This window comes from Pongo abelii, chromosome X, assembly GCF_028885655.2.
Source record: "Pongo abelii isolate AG06213 chromosome X, NHGRI_mPonAbe1-v2.0_pri, whole genome shotgun sequence".
Taxonomy (NCBI): Eukaryota; Metazoa; Chordata; class Mammalia; order Primates; family Hominidae; genus Pongo; species Pongo abelii.
In genome coordinates, this window is record NC_072008.2 from 149,755,841 (window position 1) to 149,766,632 (window position 10,792).

Below are 10,792 nucleotides of genomic sequence, written 5' to 3' on the forward strand. Positions count from 1 at the left end.
ACCATGGTTCTTCCTTCTGATTCTATTACCACTGGGAGAATACTAGCCCCTAAGAATAAAGCTGTTGGTTTAATATGGAGGATTAGCCCAAAACTAGGATGCTTTAGACAGAAGTAAGCTATCAAAGACCATCAAGTCTCTCAACAACTCTTAAGTAAGCACATATTCTATCTCAAGCACTGGACTAGTCATAGGGATACAAAGACCATGGTCCTCATCCTGCACTTTTTGAAGAAAATTGTTCTCCATGCCATCCCAAAAGTATATTCCATATATGGCATATTGAAAAGATATACTGAAGTAATGTCCAGCCTGAGAAAAAATAAAACATACTCCTTACAATCAAACATTCTGAGTCTTCAGAAATTTTCTACAGTGCTCAACATTTTAACTTTTTTTCTTTTTAATTTTGTTTTAATTCTTGTGAGTACATAGTAGGTGCATGTATTTATGGGGTACATGAGATGTTTTGGTACATGCATACAATAAAGAATAATCACATCATGAAGAATGGGGTATTCATCCCTTCAAGAATTTATTCTTCATGTTACAAACAATCCAATAATGTTCTTTTGGTTATTTTGAAACGTACAATTAAGTTACTATTGGCTGCAGTCACTCTGTTGTGCTATCAAATAGTAGGTCTTACTCATTCTTTCTATTTTTTATACCCACAACTTTTCCCACATTTCCCCCAACTCCTAAATACACATCCCATCCTCTGGTCACCATCCTACTACTCTCTATGTCGAATAGTTCAATTGTTTTGATATTTAGATCCCCCAAATAAATGCCAACATGTGATGCTTGTCTTTCTGTGCCTGGTTTGTTTCACTAAGCATAATGGTTTCCAGTCCCATCCATGTGGTTGCAAATGACAGGATCTCATTCTTTTTATGGCTGAATAGTACTCCCCTGTGTATATGTACCCCATTTTTTCTTCATTTATCTATTGGTGGACATTTAGGTTGCTTCCAACTCTTAGCTATCGTGAACAGTGCTGCAACAAACATGAGAGTGCAGATATCTTTTCAATATAATGAATTCCTTACTTTCGGGTATATACCCAATAGTAGGTGTGTTGGATCACATGGTGGCTCTATTTAGGTTTTTGAGGAACCTTCAAACTATGATTGTATTAATTTATATTCCCACCAACAGTGTACAAGGGTTCTCTTTTCTCCATATCCTCGCCAGTATTTGTAATTGCCTGTCTTTTGGATAAAAGTCATTTTAACTGGGGTGAGATGATATCTCATTCTAGTTATATTTGCATTTCCCTGATGATCAATGATGTTGAGCACCTTTTCATATGCCTGTTTGCCATTTGTATGTCTTCCTTTGAGAAATGTCTGTTCAAATCTTTTACCCATTTTTTCATCAGATTATTATATTTGTATCTCATAGTGTTGCTTGAGCTTTTTGTATATTCTGGTTATTAATCCCTTGTGACACAGCTTGTTTGCAAATATTTTCTCCCATCCTGTGAGTTGTCTCTTCACTTTATTAACTTTTCACAGAAGCTTTTTAACTTGACATAATCTCATTTCTCCATGTGTGCCTAGGTTGCCTGCACTTGTAAGATATAAGATATTGCCCAAGGAATTTTTGTGCAGACCAATGTCCTGGAAATTTTCCACAATGTTTTCTTGTAGCAATTTCACAGTTTGTGGTCTTAGATTTAAGTTTTTATTCTATTTAGATTTGATTTATGTATATGGAGAGAAATAGGGGTCTAGTTTCATTCTTCTGTATATGGATATCCAGTTTCCCCAGCACCATTTATTGAAGACACTGTCTGTGTCCCAGTGTATGTTCTTGGTACTTTTGTTGAAAATTAGTTCACTTGTAGATGTGTAAATATGTTCTCTATTCTGTTCCATTGGTCTATGAGTCTGTCTTTATACCAGTACTATGCTGTTTTGGTTACTACAGCTCTGTAGTATAGTTTGAAGCCAGTTAATGTGATTCCTTCAGTTTTGTTCTTTTTGCACAGGATAGTGTTAGCTATTCTGGATCTACTGTGGTTCCATATAAGTTTTAGGATTGGTTTTTCTATTCCTGTGAAGAATCTCATTGGTACTTTGATAGAGATTGAATTGAATCTGTAGATTGCTTTGGGTAGCAGGGACATGTTAAAATTATTAATCCTTTCAATCCATTAAAATGGAATATATTTCAATTTTTTGGCATCCTCTTTAATTTCTTTCATCAGTGTTTTAGTTTTCATTATACAGATTGTTCACTTCTTTGGTAAAGTTAATTCCTAGGTATTTCATTTTATGTGTGGCTATTGTAAATAAAATAATTTTTAAAATTTATTTTTCAGGTTGTTCATTGTTGGCATATATAAATGCTACAGATTTTTGTATGTTGATTTTGTATCCTGCAACTTTAAATAATTTGTTTATGAGTTCTGAGAGTTTTTTGGTAGAGTCTTTAGGTTTTTCCAAATAGAAGATTGTATCATCTGCAAACACAGATAATTTGACTTCTTCCATTCCAATTTAAATGCCCTTTATTTCTTTCTCTTGTTTGAGAAAGAAATAGCTAGAACTTTCAAGCACTATATAACAGTGGTGAAAGTGGGCATCCTTGTCGTGTTTCAGATCCATAAAGACGTTCACTTTTTTTTTCCATTCAGTATGATACTAGATGTGGGTCTGACATACATGGCTTTCATTATGTTGAGATATGTTCATTCTATACGCAGTTTTTTTTTCAGGGTTCTTAACATGAAATTATATTGAATTTTATCAAATGTCTTTTCAGCATCAATTGAAATGATCCTATGGTTTTTAGCTTTCATTCTGTTGATATGATGTATTACATTGACTGATTTGTGCATGTTGAGACCTTTTTGCATCCCAGTGATAAATTCTACTTGGTCATGATGAATTATCTTTCAAATGTATTGTTTAATATGATTTGCTAGTATTTCATTGAGGATTTTCACATTAATATCCATCAGATATTTTGGTCTGTAGTTTTGGTTTTTCCTTTTTTATGTGTCTTTGTCCAGTTTTGGTTATCAGGGTAAAACAGGCATTTTAGAATGATTTTGAAAGTATTTCCTTCTCCTCTATTTTTTGGAACAGGTTGAGTAAAATTGGTATTAGCTCTTCTTTAAATGTTTGGTAGAATTCAACAGTGAAGCCATCAAGTCCTGGGCTTTCCTTTACTGGGAGACTGCTTATTACAGCTTTTATCTTGTTACATCTCTTTGGTTTATTCGGGTTTTGGATATCTTCATGCAAACTTGATAGGTTGTATGGGTAAGAATTTATGCATTTCTTGGAGATTTTCCAATTTATTGACATATAGTTTCTCATGGTCGCCACTAATGATCCTTTGAATTTCTGCAGTATCTGTTGTAATGTCTCCTTTTAATCTCTGCTTTTATTTATTTGGATCTTCTCTGCTTTTTCTTACTTACTCTGGCTAAAGTTTTGTCATTTTGTGTAGCTTTTCAAAAAACCAACTTTTTGTTTTATTGATATTCTGTATTGATTTTCTTCATTTTAGTTTCCTTTATTTCTGCTCTGATCTTTATTATTTATTTTCTTCTATAAATTTTGGGTTCAGTTTGATCTCAGTTTTCTAGTTTTTTTAAGATGCATCACAAAATTATTTATTTGGAGTTGTTCCTCTTTTTTAATGTAGGCACTTATAGCTATAAACTTCCTACTTAATACTGCTTTTGCTGTATCCCATGGGTTTTAGTATGTTGTGTTTCCATTCTCATTTAAGAAACTTCAGTTTACCTCTTAATTTCTTCATTGACCCACTGGTAATTCAGGAGCATATTATTTAATTTCTATGTATTTGTATAGTTTCCAGAATTATTTTTGTTATTAATTTCCATTTTTATTTTTTGGTGGTCAGAGAAGATGCTTGATATTATTTCAATTTGTTTAAAGGTTTTCAAACTTGGTATATGACCTAACGTATGTTCTATCCTTGAGAATGATCCATGCGCTGAGTAAAAGAAGGTGTATTCTGCAGTCTTTGGAAAAAGCATTTTGTAAATGTTTATTAGATCCACTTGGTCTATAATGCAGATTAAGTCTGATGTTTCTTTTTTGATTTTATGTCTGGAAAATGTGTCCAATCCTGAAAGTGGGGTGTTGAAGTCTCCAGCTATTATTATGTTGGGACCTCTCTCTCTCATTAGTTCTAATACTACTTCCTTTATATATCTTGGTGCTCCAGTGTTAGGTGCATATATATGTAAAATTGTTATATCCTCTTGCTGAACCGATTCCTTTATTATTATATAGTGACCTTTTTTTTCTTCTTATACATTTTGTCTTGAAATCTCTTTTGTCTGCTACGAGTATAGCTAATCCTGCTTCTTTTTTGGTTTCCATTGGCATGGAGTATCTTTCTCCATCCCTTTATTTTCAGTGTCTGTGTTTCTTTATAGATGAAGTGTGTTTCTGGTAGGCAACAGATCAATGTGTCTTGCTTTTTCACACATTCTGCCACTCTATGTATTTTAATTGGAGAGTTTAGCTCATTTACATTCAATGTTATTATTGATAAGTAAAAACTTACTCCTGTCATTTTGTTATTTATTTTCTGATGGTTTTGTGATCTTCTCCTTTTTCTTTCTTTCCTTCCTGTCTTCCTTTAGTGAAGATGATTTTTCTGTGGGTATATGATTTAGTTTCTTGCCTTTAATTTTTTGTATATCCGTTGTATGTTTTTTGGTTTGAGGTTACCATGAGGCTTGCAAATACTCTTATAACCCATTATTTTAATCTCATAACTACTTAAGACTATTTGTATAAACAAAGAAGCAAGCAAAAAGAAAACTAATAAAAACTGCATCTTCATCTCACTGCTTTTTGACTTTTTGTTGTTTTTATTCATATCTTATTGTATTGACTATGTCTTGAAAAGTTGTAGTTATTATTTTTGATTGGTTTAGTCTTTAGTCTTTCTACTTAGAATAACAGCAGTTTACACACAACAGTTACATTGTTATAAATATTCTCTTTTTTCTGTGTACTTACAATTACCATTGAGTTTTGTGCTTTTCGATGATAACATATTGGTAATTAACATCCTTTTATTTCTGACTGAAATACTCCTTTTAGCATTTCTTGTAGGACAGGGCTGGTGTTGATTAAATCCCTCAGCTCTTGTTTCTCTGGGACCATCTTTATCTCTTTCATGTTTGAAAGATATTTTTTCAGATATATTTTTCTAAGGTAAAAGAGTTTTATCTTTCAGCACTTTAAATATGTCATGCCTCTCTCTCCTGGCCTGTAAGGTTTCCACTGAAAAGTCTGCTGCCAGACATATTGGAGCTCTTATCTTGCTGCTTTAAGAACCCTTCTTTATCCTTGAGTTTCAGGAGTTTGATTATTAAATGACTTGAGGTAGACTTCTTTGAGTTAAATCTGCTTGGTATTCTATAATATTCTTATACTTGGATATTGATACCTTTCTCTAGGTTTGGAAAGTTCTCTATTATTATCCATTTGAAGAAACTTTCTACCCATATGTTTTTCTCTGCCTCCTCTTTAAGGCCAATAACTCTTAGATTTGTCCTTTTGAAGCTATTTTTTAGATCCTATATGCATGCTTCATTGCTTTCTACTATTTTTTAATTTTGTCTTTCCTGACTGTATATTTTTAAATAGCCTGTCTTCACGCTTACTAATTCTTTCTTCTCCTTGATTGATTCTGCTATTAAGAGAATTTGATAGATTCTGCAACCTGTCACTTGCATTTTTCAGCTCCAGAATTTCTGCTTGATTCAATTGTTTCAAACTCGTTGTTAATCTCTCTGATAGAATTCTGAATTCTTCTGTGTTATACTGAATTTCTTTGAGTTTGATCAACACAGCTATTTTGAATTTTCTGTTTGAAAGGTCATATATCTGTTTCTCCAGAATTGGTCTGTGTGGTTTATTTACTTCATTTGGTGAGGTTCTGTTTTCCTGGATGGTGTTGATGCTAGTAGATATTCTTTGGTATCTGGTCATTGAAGATTTAGGTATCTATTGTAGTCTTCACTGTCTGAGCTTGTTTGTAGTCATTCTAATTGAGAATGTTTTCCAGATATTTACAAATACGTGGGTGTTTCATTTTAATCTGTATCTGCTTTTGTGGGCACCCAAACCCAGTAATGCTGCAGTTCTTACATACTTGTGGAGGTACCACCTTGACAGTCTTGGACATGATCCAGGAGAAGTCTCTGGGTTATCAGGCAGAGACTCTTGTTCTCTCCCCTTACTTTCTCCCAGACAAACTCTCTCTCTCTCTCTCTCTCTCTCTCTATCTCTCTCTCCCCCTCCATGTTCTGAGCCATCTAAAGCTGTGGGTGGAGGGACACAGGCACTCCTCTGGCCACCAACACTATGACTGCGCTGGGTCAGGCCTGAAGCAAGCACAGCTCTGGGTCTTTCCCAAGGCCTTCTGTAACCACTCCCTGGCTGCTGCCTTTATTTGCTCAAACCCCTGAGGCTCTATAATCAGCAGGTGGCAAAGCTATCCAGGCCTTAGTCTTTCCTTTCAAGGCAGTGAGTTCCCCCAGGTGGGTTCAGAGATGCCCTCCTGGAGTCAGGAATTAGAGTTAAAGACCCTAGAAATCTACCTGGTGTTCTACTGTACTGCAGCTGAGCTGACACTCAAACCGTAACTCAAACCACAAGAAGCCATTTTTCCCACCCTTCCCTCCTCCCTTTTCCAAAGGCAGGGGAGCCTCAACCTGTAGCCACCCCTACTACAGGCCATGGAGAGTACTGCAACACTACCACTGATGCTCCCTTAAGTCCCAAGGGTTCTTAAGTCAGCTCATGGTGAATGCTGCCTGGACTGGGACTCACCCTTCAGGGTTGTGGGCACCTGTCTGGTCACAGGCAGGTCTAGAAATGCTGTCCAAGAGTTAAGTCCTGGAATTGGGGACCCCAATAATAGCCTGCTTGTTACGCTATTCCCCTCTTACCATGCTGGCAGGCACCTGAAGCCAGTATGTCTCAGAGGTTCACTCAAGGTCCTTGATGTAGTACCTGGGTATCGCTGCTGTCTGTTCAGGAACCAAGGGTTAGTTCAGTTGGCCAGTGATGAATGCTGCCAGGGATTGGTCATTTCTTTCAAGGCAGCAGGTTTCTTTCTGGCCCAGGGTGTGCCTAGAAATGTTATCCAGGAGCTAGTGCCTGGAACAGGGGCTTCACAACCCTGACCAGTGCCCTGTCCTGCTGTGGTTGAGCTGGTATTCAAGATGCAAGAAAAAAAAATGCTCCTCACTATTCCATCTCCTCTCCTCAAGTGGAAGGAAGTACTCTTTTATGGAGCTGCTAGCTGGGCAGTCTGGAGCTAGGGCAGGGGTGACACCAGCACTCCCTTGACTGCCCCAGCTGGTATCTGGGTAGGTCATCTGCACCCCTCCACATCCCCGCCACAATCCACTGTCTCTGGGCTCAGTTCAATGCTAGAACTCACCTAAGCGTTGCAGTCCTTATGGCCCAGACTGCCTTTAAGGTTTTCTGAGAAACCTGGAACAGTTTAGCCTTTAGTGGCAAGATTTGCAGAAACTCAAGTTCTGATTCCTGAGATGGGTAATTTCCGTCTGGCTAGAGGTGGTTTAAATGCTCCCTTCCCAGGTGGGAGTCAGCTAAGTTTGGTCTGGTTTTCCTTTCTCCTGTAAGAGACAGCACTGAGTTCAGTGACCCACAACTGCTCTGCTCTTGCTCTTCCATAGATGCTCTTTACACCACACTGCCACTGCCTAGGGTAGGGAAGGGGTGGCGACAGCGATTTAAGACTGTTTTTTTTAACTCTTCAGTGCCTCTTTCAGTGATACAACCAGGTACTCTGAGAGTTCACCTGATTTTTGGTTCTTTTTTTTTTTTTTATTGAGATGTAGTCTCACTCTGTCGCCCAGGCTGGAGTGCAGTGGCACAATCTCGGCTCACTGCAAGCTCCGCCTCCTGGGTTCAAGCGATTCTCCTGCCTCAGCCTCCCGAGTAGCTGGGACCACAGGCGCCCGCCATGACGCACAGCTAGTTTTTTGTATTTTTAGTGGAGACGGGGTCTCACCGTGTTAGCCAGGATGGTCTCGATGTCCTGACCTCGTGATCCGCCCGCCTCGGCCTCCCAAAGTGCTGAGATTACAGGCATGAGACACCGCGCCCGGCCGATTTTTGGTTCTTATAAAGGTGTTTTGTTCTGTGTGGATAGTTGTTAAATTTGTGTCCTTGCGAGGGGGCTGATCTGTGCAGCCTTCTATTCTGCTTTTCTTGCTCCACCTCTCTCACCTTAAGTTTTTTTTCCTCTGAAATGCCTAAGGCTAACCAGTGTGATCCCTTATTACTATCCTAATATGAAAAATGCTTTAATGTCACATGCTGGATGGAAATCTTAGTTTGCAATGAGAAATACCTTCGATTGCACATATTAAAGTGTAAGAAAAAAAGCATTGTGGTTTTTTGTTGTTGTTGTTTTTACCTTGTGGCCTTGATAAGTTGAAAGAATATTCTTTTATTCCAAAGATGGTATTTGGGGGATTTTGTTCTGGATATTAGTGCTAGGTATTTAGGTATTTGGATGGAGAAAAGAAAACTGGTTTTTGTCTATTAATATCTAGTATGTTTTATTTTTTCATGTTATCAGTGACAATGTTACGACTTAGCAAACAACAGTTACAAATAACTAAAATTGTAATTGCTCCTGCATTTTTATTTAACTCCCTCATTTATCCTGAGAAGATCTTCCTGTTTTACCTAATTATCTCTCCAACATCCTCTGAACTCTCAACAGATAGGCAGTATCTGAAGGTCATCTCAAAGACAGAAACTAAAACCCCATCCACAGGTGACTCCATGCTGAATCCCTAAGATGCCTCATCCTGCTAACCAATGTGTATCCACCAAGCAGTTTTCTTTTTCACTATAAATATTATGCTGTTTGACATTTAAAAAAATTTAATCAAAACCCATAGCCTTAATTAAATGATGAATTTCAGGAAATTATAATGCCCAGTGGGAGTGTAATAAAGCTAATAAGAGACACACTGGTCTAAAAATGATCTGACGACATCACACCTAACCCTTCTCACCACCTTGAAGTTCACATTCCATGGAAAAAGCACCTCATACTTAGAGTGTTTTACTTTCCTTTTCCCAAATCATGGCAATTTTGAATATTCACACTTTGCAGATATCAACATATTTCTAAAGCATACTTACCTTGGTTAAAGACTGTCGAGGTCATTACCACAGTAACATAAATATTTAAGATGCATTGAAAATTTTGTTTTAGAATGGGCTTTTTAATCACTTCATTGTAAGCAACGTTTTCCTGCTGTTTACTTACTCCTACATCTGCTATCTTCTTTTGTATTGTGCTTTGTATTTTACAGAACATTTGTAATACCTGCTTTATAAAGCAGGTATTTCTAACCTGGGAAAATACAGGACGGAAAGGGAACGGAAATACCTTTGACACGTACATTCAGCAGAACAATGTGCTGCTGGGTACAGCTGCATGAACATATAAAGATCTTCGCTTCTAACAGCCGTTCTGTCCCTACCATGGGGGACGCAATCCATCTCTCACCTGTGAGTCATCACATTCCCTCAGAAGCCCTTTCACTTAAATGGGAACCAAAAGCTAACATTTGCAAAATCTTGAAGGACGTTATAAGAGTGAATGTGGTTACCACACTCTCTGCTGGGGCCACTCTAGGAGGAGGAGAAAAATAGAGGCAGAGAGGTTTCCAGGTTTCAAAAAAATAGCCTAGAATTAGCAAAGTTTCTACCTTGTTAAGCTTGGCGAGGGAAATGAAACTTAGCCACTGGCAATAATCGAGTAAAATGTGATTTTCACTAATAATGTTTTGTTTCAACAAATGTTTGGAGTTAAATTTATTTTGTCATTACACAGGAATATGCTTACATTTGCCTAGATGAATCTTATCAGTATGAAAAAATGTGGGTGCATTTCTAAATAACTAGGATTAGAAACAGCAATACCATCCCATGTGGCCACCAATTAGAGTCACGAACACACCTGTATCATATTAATGGACATTCAGCTTCACTTTTAACCAGAATGCATTCTTGCAGGCCCTGCATTTAATTTCCATACCAGAGGAAGCATTTGGGAAAGGCAGAATTATTTGAGTGTGTTCCCAGTTGAAACCTATAAACATCTACTAAACTTCTTTCTGTGCCAGCCACTGAACTGTGAGGAACACTGAGATGAGTCAGACATGGATTCCCTGTGGAAAATAAGGTGAAATATGGCATGACCAAGGGACTGCATTTTAAGGAAGGTATAGGATGTCTTTGAGGCTCAAAGAAGGATAGATCTCAGAAGACAGATTGGGTCTATGAAGGAAGTTGTAGCTGGAAGGGGTTTTATGGATGGAGGAGCTCTTCTTTAGTGGTGAAGAAGGAAGCTGTTCAAGAAGGAACAGCACGGGGGAAGGGGATGTGGGGCAGGTTGACTCCTCTCTGCACCATCATAGCCCTGCCCATGTCACACGTACGTCACTCCTCTACCCTCATGTGCTCACTGCTTGGTCTCTGTCTCAGCACTGTGACCTCCACGTGAGTAGAACCCACCATGTGCTCATCTCCTTAGCCCCATTTCTAGCATAAAATAACATGTGGCAATTTGACAATCAAGAGAGTCATCAGTATTTGTTCCACTGATGGATGTATAGGTGAAAGTGAGTGGCCCAAGTCCAGGCACACTTAGGAAGTGGAAGAGCTGGAAACCAGACCAAAGTTTGACTAACTCCAAATCCTGGGATTTAAAACACTATGTGATGAGA